Genomic DNA, 17,650 nt, shown 5'->3' with positions numbered 1-17,650 from the left:
AGTTCAACAAGGGGAAGTGCAGGGTTCTGCATCCAAGGAGGAATAACCCCAGGCACCAGCACAGGCTGGGGTCCAACCTTGGTGGACGATAAGCTGTCCATGAGCCAGCAATGTGTCTCTGTGGACAAGAAAGCCAATGGAATCCTGGGGTGCATCAGGAAGAGCTTTTGCAGCAGGTCCTAGGAGCTGACTCTGCCCTTCTGCTCCAGCCCTGGTGAGAATCACCTGAAGTGCTGTGTCCAGTTCTGGGCTCCTCAGCAGAGACACTGAGTTCCTGGAGTGGGTTCAGTGAAGGGCAACAGAGGTAACTAAAGGACTGGAGCATCTCTCAAGGATAGGCTGAGACAGCTGAGCCTGTTCAGACTCTGCAAGAGATGTCTGAGAGGGGATTTTGGTGGTGTTGAGCGATAGGACAAGAGGCAATGGGCAGAAACCAATGCACAGGAAATTCCACCTGAACGTGAGCAAGAACTTTTTAATGTGCAGGTGACTGAGCACTGGAACAGGTTGCCTGGAGCTGGTGTGGAGTCTCCCTCAGGGAGATATTCAAAAGCTTTCAGGATGCAATCCTCTGCCATGTGCTCTGGGATGACCCTGCTTGAGCAGGAGGAGCCACTGTGGTCCCTTCCAACCTGATCTGTTCTGTGATTCTGTTTCAGAGACCAGGTGACATGGCAGGGTTTGTGTGGCTTGCAGTCTTCATGTTTTGTGAGTAAACACAGTTGGTTTGAGTTCAGCTTGGGGGAATGGGGAGAGGGAGAGCTTTCGTAATGCTGCTGCCATGTACAAAGCAAGAGATAACACTGTGTGCTTTTGCTAGGGAGATAAAGGGCACAGGCACAAAAAAATTGTCCATTGGTTTTTACATGCTCTGGCATACTAATATGAATTAATTTAAATTTCTAATCACTATGTTTAATTTGTAAAGCATTAGAAAATAGAATTGATGTCATTTGGGAAGGGCACATACAAAGAAAATGAGAGGTTTTGAGTACAAAATTCATTTTAACCCTGCCCGTAATGCTGCTCCTAACCTTCATAATTAAACTATCTCAAATGTAAAAAAAAAAAAAATTATCTTAAAATACATTTAAACTGAAGGTTTGTGAGTTCAGTCAAATAACATAGACAGTACACTGTTTACTGCTGCCCATATAAAATTCTACAAATTAAATTATATTTAAGACAGATGGTGTCACCACAGCAGTCATGTGTCCTGTATGTGCTGGCACTGGGGGAATGGGAAATATTTTCTCTAGTCGTTGCAAGATTAGTCTCAATTACCTTGAAATGAAGCTACCAACAATATCATCAGCAACAAAAATGTCAATCTCTTCTTTGTTTGCCCTTACAAACTGCAGCAAGTGGGTCTGTAAGGAGTTCATCAATAATCATAGACTATTATGGGATTCAGCAGGTCAACATGTTGCTGACAGCCCTCTCTAGGAAATCTCACAAGTGTGGAACAAGAACATCAGGCACTGTTCCTGCCTTTTGCATGCCAGTATCCTTCACTGGTCAGGAAATCGTGCCCCAGAGAAAATGAAAGTAGGATATTTGATCTCATCCCAAAATACCTATCCCTTGGCACTGGTGATGCACAAGCTCCTTCAGAGGCATCTCATGTAGAGCCATGTTTATTAGGTGTGAACATGACCATATTGTTTCTAAGAGTGCCTTGGGAAACAGATATGCCATTCCAGCTTGGTGAGATGCCTGGACCAAGCTTACCAAACCCAAGTTCACCACACACAGAGCCAGCTATAGGCTGCTGGCACATGGTCCCTACAACTGGACAAAGCACCACATGCACAACTCACCCATATCTGGCCTGCCTGGGAGGCAGCAGGTTTATGAAACCTGGGGAGATGTGTACACTTGGATAGAAACCAGTGGTACAAAACTTGGTGTAGGTTATGATGGAGGGGGAGGTGATATTAATTTACAAACATCTGTGTTCACAGCCATTCCCTTAAACACTTTATTCACCCATTCCCTCGTTCCACATATGTACAAGCAACAAGATGTCTGACTTGAACCACTTGTGTATGACACTAAGGACAAAGAACACAAGCTGCCAAGTCCTCTATTTGTCCCTGGAGCTCTTCTTGAGGGCCACACAAAATCTCATTTTGGACAGATCTTATATCTGTTAGGAACCATCATCTTTTATGGGGCAGTCTCTAGTATGAGCATTGTTAATTTCAGGTCTTTAATCCTTTTAGGTTGCTGCTCATTGTGCCTTCTTTCTTGTATGGAAAATTTTCCCTGTGAGCTAATGGGAAAAAGCACATATGCAATGTTATATGGGATCTGTTGCCATGTTGATGCCACTCTCCTGCTGGGGAGTCAGCTGGCCTGGGGTCTTTCAGGTCTTCTGGGCTTGGAATAACCACCCTTGTTTCCATTTTACTGCTGGAAAGTGTGTTTTTTGAGGGGTTATCTATGCATTTAATCCTTTGTTCTGCCAGTTCTTCTGGTGCTGGATCATACTTTGTTCCTGCCAATCTTCATGTTTCTATTACAAATCTCCCCACCCTTTGGGTTCTCCTGGGCTCCAGGCAGACTCCCTACCTGAGATGAGGTGCAATGCAAGCAGAGGTGACAGGTTCAGCTGTATACCTGGCTCACATTTTGCCTAAATGACCCAGTAAAAACTACTTGCTAGCAATGGCAGCAGGTGATCTGCCCTGGCCTGAGCAACGTCTTTGACAGCTGATGTGGAGAGCACTTTGTATTGAAAGAAATTTGAAGGTGCTCACAGGTACTTGGAGCTATGCTGAGCCTTATTAAATGAGGGTCTCTGCAGAGCAGCCCCCTTGTTGCCTCTGAGTGGTGCAGCCCCCATGGCTGAGCAGAGACAGCCAGGCTGTTTGCCAAGCAGCTCCCTCACCTCTGGAAGCAGCTGGCCCTGGGAACCTCACATCTACACTTGATCCTGCAAACCCCCGTGGCCAAATGCACGTGGCCATGGTGGGCCCTTCCTGCTCATTTGTATGGCTTGCCTGTGGTCGGCTCTCTGTGACTCACTTGGGCTAAGTGCTAGTGAAACTCTTCACCTTGAGAAAGAGTGAATGATAGCCAGAACACGCTTGGGTTTAGGTTGGTCTGAAGAAAGGAAAGATATGTTTCTTTGTCACCCTTTTGTCCAATTGGCTTTTATGCACTGCATGGTACCCTGTAAGCACCATAAAGCTTTAACATCTGTGGTGCATTCAGCACTGCAACACAGCCTTACAAACTGAAAATTGTCATTGTACGACTCAGATCTGTATTACTGCATGAATGGAGCTCCAGCCTTCAGAAACTATCATTTACAGTTTTCTTTTGAGTAAAGACTACTGGGTAGGCCTTTTAAAAAAGGGTGAAAATAGCTTTGAATTGAACAAATTGCAACAAATAGTGGGTAGTTGTATGTATGCCAGTCTGTGCCACAGGGAAGGTAGATATTACAAATGCTCTGGGATTCCACTTCATCCTTTTATAGTCGCTTTTTCTCCACCACTGCATCCTCTCCAGTAATGGTGTTAAATAATGCATATGTAATTTTGGTGTTTTATGCTGTGTTTTGCTTCTAACACTGGTCTGAGACTGTGTTTCCCTCCCTACCCTGAAATTCAGCTGTGGATATAGAAATTCTATCATTTGTTGCTACAGCACGTGAAGAATTAGAATATATTGTTTGGAGCACACATCACTTTTTCTTTGGCCTCTCTCGACTGAATCAGATGGTCAGACACTGTCATGCCATCTGTAGTAAGCCCTGCAGGTAGATGTGCCATGCCAAGAGATTGTTTGACAGCCTTTATTCATCAGATGGTTTTGCAAGCAGCTCATTACAGAATGATGAACCTGCCTGTTTCTGGCTAATTATCAACTCCACAGTCCGTTGGGTGAGATCAGCTCTCTTATAAGTGACTACTGATTCCTGTAAAAATGATTTTTTTCTCTATTTCTGCACCATTTAAAAGTTAACCAACATTTCAGAAGCTTTAATCACAATTGCCTTTTAGTCTTCTATAGAGACATCTCCACTAAAAAAAAAAATTGCCAATAAATACATATAGAGTATACTGATCATCTTTGTTACATCCTTTCTTTCTGCTCTTAACACATGCACACTATCATGATGAAAAGCCAAATGCTCTCTTCATATAACTTCATAAACTTCAGACAAGTTGCACAGAGAAGAGTTTGGGCCAGAAAGAACAATAAATATTTTTTTCTCTTTTCTATGTGTTAAATGATATAAATATAAAAACTAGTTTGAAGGAATCATGTATGTTTCTTTTAAAGTTTGTGCTGTTTATTTGACGAGTTTGCACCTTTTCTTCTGTTGCTGGAAAGCATCTACTGCATTCTGGGTACTAGTTTGTTTTGAGAATAATTTTTACCATTCAGAGCTCAAATATATACAAAGGTGGATGAATAATTCCTTTCTTAACATCTTCCTGTGGGTCAGTGCAAGAGAAATGAGTCCAGAGCAACAGGAAATTGCATCAGGAACAGTGGTGCATTGAGAGAGACCAAGCAAAGAGTCAAATGCCATCAGATACAGTTCTCAAAAGCACTTGTTATACCAAGAGAGGATCAGGGATGGTGTTTTACACCTGGAGAAGTACTGGATTTGTTGGCATCACAGCAGTCACTCTGTACATTCATTAAATTTGTATTCCAGGGCAAGCTATCAGGCTGTGACTAGTAAAGCATCACAGAAAGCTGTGCAAGGGAGGAAAAATTGCACCACTGGTTTCACTCTTTGCACAAGGCTTGATGAAATGGGGTGCCTCATGCGCCCTCTCTCAGCAGGAGTGCTGTGACCCCACGCTGGCAGTGCTGGATAGTGCCAGTACAGAATTCTGCCGCTGTCCCTGCTCCCCACGGTGCCTTTCCCTGGGGCACAGCCAAGCCCCTGATGCCTTCTTGCTCTCCAGGGGCCACAGCCTGTCTCCCCAGCCTGTGGGGTGCACCATGCCAGGCAGGTGGCTCCAAGCCCTGGTTTGCACAGTCCCTCCTCTCTCGGGGCTGAGAGTCACACGATGCACCCGTAGGTCGCGGTCCCCATGGGAGGTTTGGCTCCCTGCAGGAGCTCACAGCCAGCACTGCACAAACACTGCTCCCCATGGATGCAGGTGAGCCCACAGGGCTGGTCCCTGGAGAAAATGGTCCTAGTTGGTATCCAATAGGGGAAAATTTGGTTAAAAAATTCAGGTTTGAGAGTGTAGTAGCCTGCAAGGGAACTCCTGGTATGAAATCAAAACAGGCAAAACAAAGCATTTTCTCTCAACAACATGGATTCTGTCTTCACATTACATCTCCAAACAGAATGACACGACACTGGAGAAAGCACACCTTTGCAAAACACAAATATAGTTAAGGAATACACAAATGAAAATGCCATGCTCTTCCATAACAGAATTCTGGGTGGATTTTCAGAAATGGCAAAATGTCACCTATGTAGAAGGCAAAACAAATGTCCCATGTTATCCATCTGGTTCTCCATTCTGTCTATTACAACACATCAAGAGGCATCTTGGGAAATGCTACATATAAAAACTATAGTTAAAATGGACTGAGAAGCATTTTCTTTGGGAAAATGAATCCAAATAACATTAAAGGATGTTTCATAACAGTATGGTGTTCTAATGAGGAGCTAAGAAATTGATTTAGTCCCAGTAAGTGTTGATTTTATAACAGAGTTCTCTAAGCACAAAGATAAATTACCTATCCTTAAAAATTATTCCAGCAGGCACTTTGTTGCATGCAATACAGCAGTGTAAGCCATCAAGTGCAATTCCTGCTGTGATCACTGGGTGGCATTTGGATGTGTTGGAAGAGTTCAATTTTGGATGGTAAATGAAATGCAATATTGCATTTTATACAGGGTCATGAAATGTAAGCAGCAGATCAGTGACAGAAATAAGAATGCAGGTGAGTGCTAGATATAGGTTCTTAAAAATTCTAGAATAAATATACATATGTCATTAAAATACCTAAAGATTACTGTAAGGTGCTTGATGATATGTAGTGTTATTAAGGCTAATCTTAGGATAAGGTTTTTATTGAGAGAATAGTGACTATTAGTCTTGTGGCTGTGTACCAGACATCATCCCACTGGGCAGGTGGGATCCAGGTACATTGCTCATCTCACCCTTAGGCTCCCACGAGCTATGGAAAAGCAAACGATCACTGGGCTCCCATTCTGACCCATCCTCTGGGTGCACCTGGACAGCCCCATACAGACACAGTTGCAGAGGCCACATCAGTTTGTGATGCTGATCCTGTACAGGTTAGACTCCCACCCTTTCTTCCTTCCCCACTCCCTCCCTTCCTTCCTCATGTGCATCTGTCTTGGTCACCCCTCACCAGACTCAAAGGGCTTTAAAAATGTAGCTGCCTTACCAAATGCAGCCAGATCACAGTGAAACAGGCCCTACAAGTTAGGAAACAACCAGACAGCAAGTTCCCCTCTTCCCTTCTGTTGTACAAACCACTGCTTCATACTGACAGAAATGTGAGTGCTGCTGAGCCCTCGTGGTCTGTGTGAGTATAAATTCCATGTATAATGAGGTGCACTCTGGTTCCAGCAAAGGATTAAAAAGAAAGAGATCAAGTTTTGTTTGTCATTTGAAGGACAAAATCAAGGAAGAAAAAAATCTTTTAGAAAGAAAAAGTATGCTTTGCCTGCTCTTAGAAAAGAAGAAAAATTAATCACAAACTACCTCCTTCACTTTGCTTCTAGAATTACTTCTAGACAGAAGGGAAGGGGGATGAGAAGTTTTTCTGTTTTAACTTCAGGTCTGGCAGTTCTTACTAGGAAAAAACAAGCAAACTTTAAATTATTGTGAAACCGTAGAGGAAAAAATTTAGCAAATAAAATGCTATGAGGGAATTTAACATCTTTCTACACAGAAATCCACCCTGCCTCATCTCTAATATAGAAACTTGGGGATTTTGTACTGAGCAGCAAAGTAGTAGCAAAGACTTAAAAGTACATAGCTCCCATCAGTACTTCCCTATGCAGTTATGTGTAGATATATGATTGTTGGGATGTCCCTTTCCCTAATATTTGCAAAAAATTGTACTGCTGGATGTAAGTCACTGTGTATTTATTGACCTGAACAAGTATGCTTTAAGAGAACAACCCTTCAGTTTCCATCAGAAATGCTGCTGCCATAATGAACATGTTAAAAAGGAACCTGTTTTATATCAAAGGAGGAGGTTGTTTCTCAAAAAAGTGGCGAGAATTCTTTTATTGAGCCATTTATTTCCCTTGCTTCCAGCATCACCACCCTTTTCCCAACGTATGTAGTCAGGACCATGAACACCAATTGTTGAGTTACTGAAGTTGCAGAATAATAATTATTTGCTCCACACTGCTTTTCCTCCCTTGTGCTGGACTCTTTCTCTGGCAAAAAACAAGAATTGAAACAGGAGGTTCATCTAAAGGTGAGACATCTGCGTGAGACTAATGCATTAACCTATTCACCACAAACAATTCCTGCTGCATCCTAATCATCACACGAACACGGCCAATCTCCAATCATGATGTCAAAAATATTGCCTTCCTGACATGTCTGCTCTTCAGTCTGCCACCTGCATGTACCCACTGGCAGCTGAGTGCTTCAGAAATGGATCCATCACCTACTGCTGGGAACAGAAAGTCAGTCATTGGCACTCCCTGTTCAAACTGGAAATGGAGATGTTTATTTTTTCAGCATTGCCAAGATACATCTAACCCCCACCTTATAAATATTTTTTTTTGCTTCAGGTCTGAATCACAAAGTCTCTGGGTCATTCCCAGCCTGGCAGCAGCTAGAAAGATGAGGGTGTCCAGGCCTGTGTGTCCTGGTCCTCTGTGTGCAAAGAGATGAATCAATGCACAGTTTTTACTCTGGCTGCCTGTAAAGGTACTCCCAAACTGAGATCTGCTCCTAAATTTGGTAAACATTTTTTGGTAGCTATGACTGTAGGCAAGAAACTGAGACTGATGCAGAAAAACAAGGATTTTTATAAATCAGATTGTGTTCAGGAGTAAGACAATCAAAATAACTCACAGCACAAGCCTGATACTCTGTTACGAAGCTCGAGGCACTTCCACAGATATAAATAAACCAGCAGTGTAGTACCCTGGCCGTCACTTGAGCAGTATGTGGAACTATTTATACGTGCAGGAGCGCTATTTCTGCCACCACATCCCCTGGAGCATTGACTCCGGCCGCGCCGTGCCACTGTGGCTGCAGCCAGGGCCACCTCCCAGGGCTGGGGACACGCTGCGGGGCACAGAGCATCCCCAGGGTCATCGAGTGCAGACTCACTGGCAGACTGTCCCAGAGAGCAGAGAATTCTTTGAAAAGGTTGTCTTAAAGATTCTCTGTGCAGTTTTAAGAAAGACATCCACTGTGCATAGACATTAACAACCTCACGGCATCACCTCCTATTTTACGTATTCCCAGAGGCCAGCTGCAGACAGATGTGCTTTCACTGGTGAGTATCTTAGTCCACCAATGATTATTAATCAGCAGACATGCTGTAGGCTAAAAGTAAGTAAATTCCAAAGGGAAATTTAAATACAATTTTTCCCTCCAAGAGTATTTGAAGGGTATTTGAATTAGTATTTGAAGTATTTGAATTTTGCCAATTTCAAGTAATATATTGAAATCACTTCTGTTTTTGGAAATAATATTTCATTTTTCAGGTATCAAATGAAGTTCATTATTCTTCCTTTAGTGATACAATCTTGTTTTTAAGACAATACAAATTAAACTCTTTTCTTTCTTCCATAAAACATGATTTTGTAAACATTTTTGGAATGGAAGGATGTTAGAAATGAGAAGCTCAGCACAGTTTACTGAGGTAAAATTTGCTCTGACTCAGAATAGAGTGGGAAGGGATTCCAGCACAAAGGTGAGGTAAATCAATACACATCACCTGCAATAAACATAAGAATTCTACAGCAATAGAGTAAACCCCGTTCAAATATGTAAGAAACTACTGATATTTGTTTTTAGGAAGTAATCTGAAGTAACAACATTGTTTAGAACCAACAGATGCCTTTGAAGCATTTTATCCAGATCAGCTGTCTTATAAAACTTCTTAAGCTAAATAACAGATTCTGTACTAACATCACCATCTGCCCAAGACCACAGATAAAGTATATAAAGGATGCCACAAAGCAAGGAAGCTGATTCCCAATTTGCAGTCTCAAAAATCATCAAAATCACCTCAAGGTATCCTACAGCTAGCTTGCTGGTGGCCTAATGTTTCTGTTCTTCATCTTTCAGACTCATAAGATAGTTTATGTAGCTTAACTACATTCATTATTTCAGTCTCACTTTTTCACTTGATAGCGCCTGTCACAAGGATGACAGTGATTTTTGAGTGGAGGGGTAATGGACAAAGAACTCCTTATGTTTTGTTTGGCATACTTAAAATAATTTGGTAATTCCTTCTGGAGATTTTTTTTGAGTATCTGCAAGCACTATTTAGCTTTCAAGTTACTCTTTGTGTCTCTAAAACTTTAGGATAGAAGTTGGAAACATGAACTCCTAAGCCTGTCTTTATTTCTTTGTTATGATATTAAAAGAACTTGAATCTAGAATGGAAAAAGACCCCATGCAGTATTTCTACTACAACTTGAAGAAGAAATGGTGTTTCATTGCTCTGAAATTAAATCTAACTTGAATGGATTCTCATAGTTCACAACTGAAATCTGGTCTTGATTTCTAGCACACCTTTGGCATTCAAAGCATGGGTATTTTAGTATTCATTCAGTCAGTCTTCAAGATGTGCAGTTTGCCATGAAGATATACAGCCTGAAATATCATTATCAATGACTACAACAAGCTGTATAGTGTTACCTTGTTGAATATGTGGACATTATTGGCCAGCTTTACTGCAAACAATTTCAAATAAAATTGAAGCATCACATCTGTTGCCAAAGTAAATATGAAAAAAGTAGGAACGGAGACTCAAATAAACAGTAACTAATTGCAGAATAAATGCAAGCTTGAATTTATTGCTCTGTTTAGAATTTATTAGTTCTCTGCCTTTACTACTTCCAAAAGGCATCCAATTCATACCTACCAAAAATTATACTGGTGGCTGATAAAAGCCTTGGCAAAGGAGTAGAGTATTTTTGAATCTAGATCTGTGAATTCCACTAACTGCTCTGCTAAGACAAAAAAAGCAGATTCTGAATCAGGGATGTGCAGACCTTGGAAGCTCTTAGAAAGCCTCACCACTGTCTTTAAGCTAAAAGGTGTAAGAGGTATAAAAATGAGTTCAGGATGGGGGAAGGTGAGGCACTGGAGAGCAGGAGGCATTTTGTTGGATTCCAAGTGGTTTAAAAATTGACATGAGAGAAAGGGCAGTTAGAGCTGTATACAGATGAACCAACACTTCCCAAGCAAATGAAAACAAAATGCTGACAAGTCAATGATTCTGTGATATTTATAAGAGAAGATTCTATTTTTTTTAGGTGTACAGCTGCAATGCTGGGGGTACATGGGGCAAGTTGAAAAATCCATGTTAGGAAGGTATGAGAACTAGTACTGGGCCAGATGATGGCTCATGAATGGCACACAGCATGTGAGAAGGGAGTTCTCCACAGATGAGCTGTATCACTGGGTAGACTTAACATGTGGATGAGTGGGTTGATATGCAAAAAATTGTAAATAACTTCAAAAAAAAAAAAAAAAGCATTTCAGATGGTGTTAAGGGAACCATTACTATAACCTCTATAACCTCAGGCTATCCACCGTCAGTTAAATCATTCAAATCCTGGATCATTCATACTGTCAATGTGTTGCTGGTTTAGATATGCTACTAATTTATAGAAGGTTAATGTAGATTGTTGAAGAATTGAATTCACTCCAAGTGTTTTCAACAGCCACTAAGAAAAAATATTTATTGTAGAAAAAATCAATTTCAACATGACATGGCTCCTTTTTTCTTTATCCTCTTTTAGATTATAACATGCCTATTTGTGGAGAAAATACACAAGTTTGCACAAATTCCTACCTCTTTGGTGGGAAAATAGAGGAGGAATTTATTCTTTCCCCAAGCCTTTTAATAGTTTTTTTTTTTTTTTTAATGATACACTTAATGTTATTTTACTTGATTACTTAGTTATAACTTCACAAGACAATATATTCATCTTCAGGGAAAATGGAATAAGCAGGAATCATTTATTCAACCTATTTGATTATATCTGCCAAGTCTATTTCATTATCCCAGTCCAACAAAATACAGGGAAAAGTTTTAAAATTAGCCATTTCTTTCTGAAGTAAAACACCCAGTACTAAAGTATGATGGATTTTACACACTGGGTCATATATATATGGTCTTTATGTATTCAGAGCACATGTTTAAAAATTGAACTACTTTGAAATGAACAAAACTGATATATTCTTTCCAGAAAATTCCTAAAAGCTGATCTGTAGGTAAAAAAATATCATATTTATTGGCAGGGTGGTGTGTGCTATTGAGGTACTTTGCATTGGAATACTATACACTGCAAAAGTAAGTGAACAAATAAAGGTAGTGCCTTAGGAACATTTTTTTTTCATTTCTGCATTTACACAGGCACTCCTCTGTCCAAGTGGCTGGCAAATTATGGAGTAAACAGAAATTATAAAATTCTTGAGTGTTTTAGTAAAACTATCACAACACAAACACTCTTTCTGAGTAACTAAATAGAAATAATGTACTTTGAAAACAGGGATGTCATTAGGGAAATCAATTGCAGTGAAGCCATCAGCACTGGGTGATCAGCTATTATTCCCCACAGGAATGTGTAATTTCAGCTCTGTTCCTGTTGAGGTCACAACTGCTGTTCTCCATGGTGGTTGTATTTACCTTCCTGTCATTAATTCACAGACAGCCTTTGGATGGGACAGTTGTTGAAAAGCCCACTCCTATGTACAGCATGACAGCTACACTGACTCTCCAGCTTGGGGAAGAATTCATAATCTAATGAATGTGATCACAAATGAGAATTATTTCTCATGGACACTGCATAGTCTAAGGAAAGTCACGTGTTCTTCAAATCCAACAGCTGCTCACCTGGACTATACTACCTTAAGCTGACAAACAGAATCTGTTAAACAGGGAAGATTGCTGAACTGGCCTGACTGTCTTGTATTATTTCTCCTTATAGTTGTGTTGTAAAATACATGTAACTCCAATGTAACATAATTTTCTTTGCTTTCTCTGATGTAACTATCTTATGCAGCTGATTTGGGGTGATTAAAACAGCTGGTATATTATCTGCATTCAGACACATCTGGATGATTTGAAAATTAGAAGGTTTCATACTACTTTAAAAGAAGAAAGGGGATTCTGACAACCCCCCCTTCAGAAATTCACTCATTTCTAGAAGTTTGTGTGTTAGCAACTCATATCTAAATAGAATTTTTAACTTCTAGTAGTATACTAACCCATCCAACGAATGCTGAATTTACCTAATTGAGGTTGAGAAAAGGCAAAATTAAAACAAAAGCTTAACATGTTGGAGACAGCATTAAAATCTATTACCAACAAGTAAAGTAGACATGTGAATGAGCCTTAACTTCAGAGATCTTATAAAACGAACAAAAATCCCTGTGCAGTTTATCAGCATAAACAGTCATGAAGAGCTGGTAGAAAGCTCAGGTCAGGGCTGTGGAGAGGAAATGCTTTTTTCTGTGTTGCATAATTACTTGCAGCTCTTGAAAATTTCATCTAGTTTGTTCATGACTTTTATGTGTAGATTCTATGATTCAACAGTTTGGAAAAGAACGTATACCTGCTTCCTACAGGACAAAGCATGGCAAAGTGTTTTTTGCTTTGGTTGGTTTTTTTTTTTTTTGGTGTGGTTTTTTTGGGGTTTTTTTTTTTTTTTTGGGTTTTTTTTTTTTTTTTCATTTTAGAAGTGATTGTGATTTTGGTTTTCACTATTTAATCACTGAGGCAAGGGTAAGAGAGAAGAATGAAAATACAGTCAGTAGAGCCTGTGCAGAGGGAATACTACAGACTTCACAGAAACAACAGACTCCAACCATAAATTTTGGAAGTTTTTGGCAGCTTTTGCATTTCCCCTCATGCTTGAGAACATTTCAAAGGCAGGATTACAAAAGAAGACATGTTTAGTTCGAAAGTGTAACTGGGGCTCCGGGGAGAGGGAAGGGGCAGGCACAGAGGCAGCGCACGCTGTTTTGAAGGACTCACTTCAAAGCCTTCCCTTTCTCCCTCTCTGCCAGGTAAGGATCACAGCCCGGTGCATGAGTCACCGCCTTCCCATTTAGACAATAAGGAGGAGGATTAGTTAACCTGAGACTGCTTTACCAACTTGTGCCTCTGACCTAAATACCAGAGTTAAGCACCAGGGTTTTGTGACTGCAGGACTCGAGGCAAGAACTGGACTGACACAAACCCGGCGCTGGGCAGGCTTTGCTCTAGACAAGTGCTTTACAAACATACAGCTGCCGTCTCGCACCTATGAATTATGAATTTCTCAATATACTCATGGGATAATTTGTCACATACAACAAACATGAGGTCACAGAAGAGACCTAAGCAGTATCACCTCCTTAAAGCAATAATTAACATGACTAAACAGCAACATCAAACCTCCTACTCTTTTGCTTTTTCCCTGGGAGGATTTTCTTGGCTAGAAACTCCTGCTACATGCTGATGTTCATCTTGTCCTTACCCAATGGCATGCCTAGAGTGCAGAAAAGAAAATACTGAAAAACCCCACAACCAAACCTAAAAATAAACGAGACTTGGTAATAACTAAATGCTCAAATTTAGTTAACTATTTATAACTATTTGAGATTTTAAATTCTTTTCATTCTAGTGTTTAAACTTTATTTCTCCCAGGGAAGTAGAGACGGGGGCGGGGGGGGGGAGAAGAAAACTACCACTGTTTGAATACTCCTTTTGCTGAGCCTATCATCTTTGTTAATAGCCTCTAATGAATAACTCACTCAGGGATAAACATGCTACCATTATTATTTTGTCAGCAGAGTCAGTATGATTCAGAGGAGAGCAGTCATATGACTGTCACAGTTCCCAAATTGTGAAAAGATGTGGGAAAACAAAAATTAGCAGCTGAGAGAGAAGGCTTAACTTCTACAACTATGAACAAGTGAGCAGCCTGTGGCTGATTTGAAATACATACACACAAACTTAAAAAGGAAATATTACTGTCAGACAGAAATCACTCTAGAGCAGACAGGTTTCTTTTTCCTAAGAAGCCTTAGAATGGCAGAGAAAAATTACTGTAAGTTAATCTATTTATTACACCAACTTGGCCAGAAAAAGCAGAGACCTTTGACACACAGTCCCTCTTAGGGTCTTAAATCATACTGACTTTAAAAGTGCTAACATTGTAAGAGTGCATCCAGGCATGACAGCTCATACTTCCTATGTCAGACTTTGTTTTGCATATCTGTCTTTTGAAACGTGATAAAAGAGTCATTGCAAATTAAATATATGCACACAGAACACTGCCATGTCCAGAAGACTGGAACCATTCCTACAGATACCTGTCAGAAACCACTGACTTGTGCTGGTTTCCAGAAATCAGGACTACTGGGGTCAAGACAAGTTGATTCTGGGCACAATTTTACTGCTTATCAAAGGCCCCTTTGTGTGAGTTTATGCAGGGTTGTCCAGCTCAGGAGGGAGGAATGTTTTCTACCAAGTAGCAGGCTGAGGAGATTATTACATGCTTAGAAGCAGCATGTGAAGGTCTCCCAGGACTGGTAAGCTCTGGAGACCAGTTGTTCTGTTAAATCCACCAGAACTGATAAATTCAGAACACTAGGAGCCTGCTGGCTGTGTACAAAGCCACTACACACATTAGTATCAACCACAGCTTGCATTAACTTGGATCATGCACAAACAGGTAGTGTCTGCTACACACAAACAAAAAAACCCTACAGGATTACACATATAAACCTGATGAAGCAAAGAGCTCTTCAAAGGACTTTGTAACCCACCTAGGAGCCAGAGGTCCCAGGGTGGGGACTGACCTCCCAGTGTAACACTCGTGACTACTCCTACACAGAAGTCATGAGTGTTAGACAGTGAATGTGCGGTGTGAATAGTTATCAGCTATTAGTAGCAGCTTTAGTAGCAAAAAGCCTTCTGTTCCTTGGGATGTGTATGTTTCCCAACTTGATCTACTATCATGGAAAGAGGAATTTATTTAGAGAATCAAACATCCTACTATTTTATCAGTTATTTCTTGGCAATACTAATTCCTCCATAACTAGGACTGCTGCTGCCACTCAATTTCTCAAATGACTTGCTCAGAAAAGTACTTGCAAAACCCACTTTATGCAATATCTCACTTCCAAAACTTTCTTGGAGGTCCAGAAAATGGGATTGCAACAGCTCATGACAGAAACATGGTTAGCCAACTTAACCATCTTTCTAGTCCATGCAATTTAGACTTCTCATTTGAACACCACCATGTGCAGACATTAATCATCATAAGAAACCAAAGAAGTAGGTTAACACCTTTGGTTGTTTTTACCTCTGAAAGGCAAGTTTAGGAAAGCAAATACCTGTAAACAAAATGCCTGCTGCTGCCGCTTGAAGATAAGGTTCTAGAGAGCCTGAATCTTTGTTAATGCCTGCTCCATTTTTACCTTATCCCTGGCCAAAAAACACACATATCAGCAGAAACCTTTCAAGTATTTCCAGGAGACCTTTATATTTTGGCACATAAAAGTAAGGCACACATGCAGTACACCTGCATCATTACCACTGAAAGCTGTACCATGCTATTATGCATTACTAGACAGTTGAAGAACTGCTCCCAGGAATACTAAAGCTATTAGGAAAGTGTTTAATGACCTCATCTGATGATTTACAAAATAAGCATTCACGCCTCAGGAAACTCTCTTTAGTAGGAACACATTGTTACTATACTATGCTAATAATTTCACTTCTACACTGCTGTGATTTCCCTGTTTGGTTCTTTAAAGTAACAACTCCATGGAATTAGAAACTAGCAACATTTGTGTTTAGCAGCTTTTGTTCATTTGTCCCACTCTGTTATTTCAACAAAGGGATGTCAACACAAATGGAAGTTTCTCATTAAAGACAGACAGAAAGACCAATGACGGTTAGTTACAACATGAGAGCAGACTGCTATGTGCTGACAAAAATCAACTGCTGGACTGTCTACACTGCTTTGCAAAATCTCCTTTGAGCCCTGGGCTGAAAAGTAGCTTTGTTGCTCTGAAGGTTTCTACTCAGGTGGCTCAGCAAGGTCTTGCCCTGAGCTGCAAGCTACAGGATTGCACCTTGAGATTTTTTGCTTCAGTTGTATTTATAATCAGGAACTTCTGGAAATTCCAGTGACAACCAACTTGCAGGCCCTAACAATGGATTCCTAAGCTTTGACTATTGCCTGACTGTGGCTTAACAAAGAAAGAATTGTGGAAAACCCTCAAATTTCTCATCCAGTAAATACTGACATTCAAATACCCATGACAATTTCTTAAGACATTCTTGACATCTTAATGGAAGATTTCCCTTCTCTGTAATTCAAAAGGAGTAATACTCTGAGTATCTCAAAAGGGGAGCTATATCACTAACGTGGGTTAAGTTAACAAAGCACAGTTCTCTCATTTACTGTTTTTCTGGGCAGCGTTTTGCATTAATGTGCATCAGTTCACTCCTGTTGCCAGAATGAGAAGATGGCTTGGATTGAAAAACATCACCACGTAATGCTTCTAGAGGACATACATACAGAAGTTGAACTTTCTGATGAGACAAAAAGAATTATTCTGAAACATCAGTATTCCTTTGAGTCAATAAATATCTTCTACTTTTCCTGCCAGACTTTTATTGTCTGAGAGAGAGATCATGCTGGACGTGTCAACTATTAACTCTGTTTGCAGAGAAAATGAAAAGCAAAACTCTGACAACTTCAGAAAAATGGTGACAAGCAGTAAGAATGTTTTACTTATATAAATCAGAGATAAAAGGAAGCAAATTACTGTGATTTGGAACTTTATAACCTTTCTGCCCCTCTTGAAACCAGCGGGGAAAAATTTGATTAAAAAATTACTATGTCAGCAAGTACAGGCCATTCTCTTCCTAGAAGCATAAGCAGGATATTCCTCAAGCCAGCAAAAGGAGGAATAATAATAAAAGAATTGCCCAATATTATTTAAACTACTTGAGATAAGCCAAAACCACTGAGCAGCTAGCATCAGCAATCATGCTCTGGGATTGAGCAAGCCAATCTTCTGACACTGAAGCTAGGTTAACGGCCAAAGAAGGACAGCTTCCTCCAGGACTTACCAGCGAGATTAGCCCTACCACTAAATTGTATGGGAATGGACCTCTTAAACCTGAAGCAGCTTTATCATGTAATGAATCTTAATGAGTTCTTGAAATTTGGTTAAGAGGTCTGATCTGGTTCTCCACCTCCAATAAATACTCCATAAACCTGAGAGTGGACTCCAGAAGATAAGGCTGAAAGGTACAGATTTTTGTTCTTCAACTGGTATCACTAGAAGTTATTTAAAAAGTTTGACATATGAAGATAAACTCTCTCTTTGAATTTGTCCAACTCCATACTCAAATTATGAATTACAATTGGTTGTATAACTTAGATCCTTTCCATACCTGTTTTAAAATGTCT

This window comes from Vidua chalybeata, chromosome 2 (assembly GCF_026979565.1).
Source record: "Vidua chalybeata isolate OUT-0048 chromosome 2, bVidCha1 merged haplotype, whole genome shotgun sequence".
In the NCBI taxonomy this organism is placed as follows: domain Eukaryota; kingdom Metazoa; phylum Chordata; class Aves; order Passeriformes; family Viduidae; genus Vidua; species Vidua chalybeata.
This window is presented reverse-complemented; position numbering follows the sequence as displayed.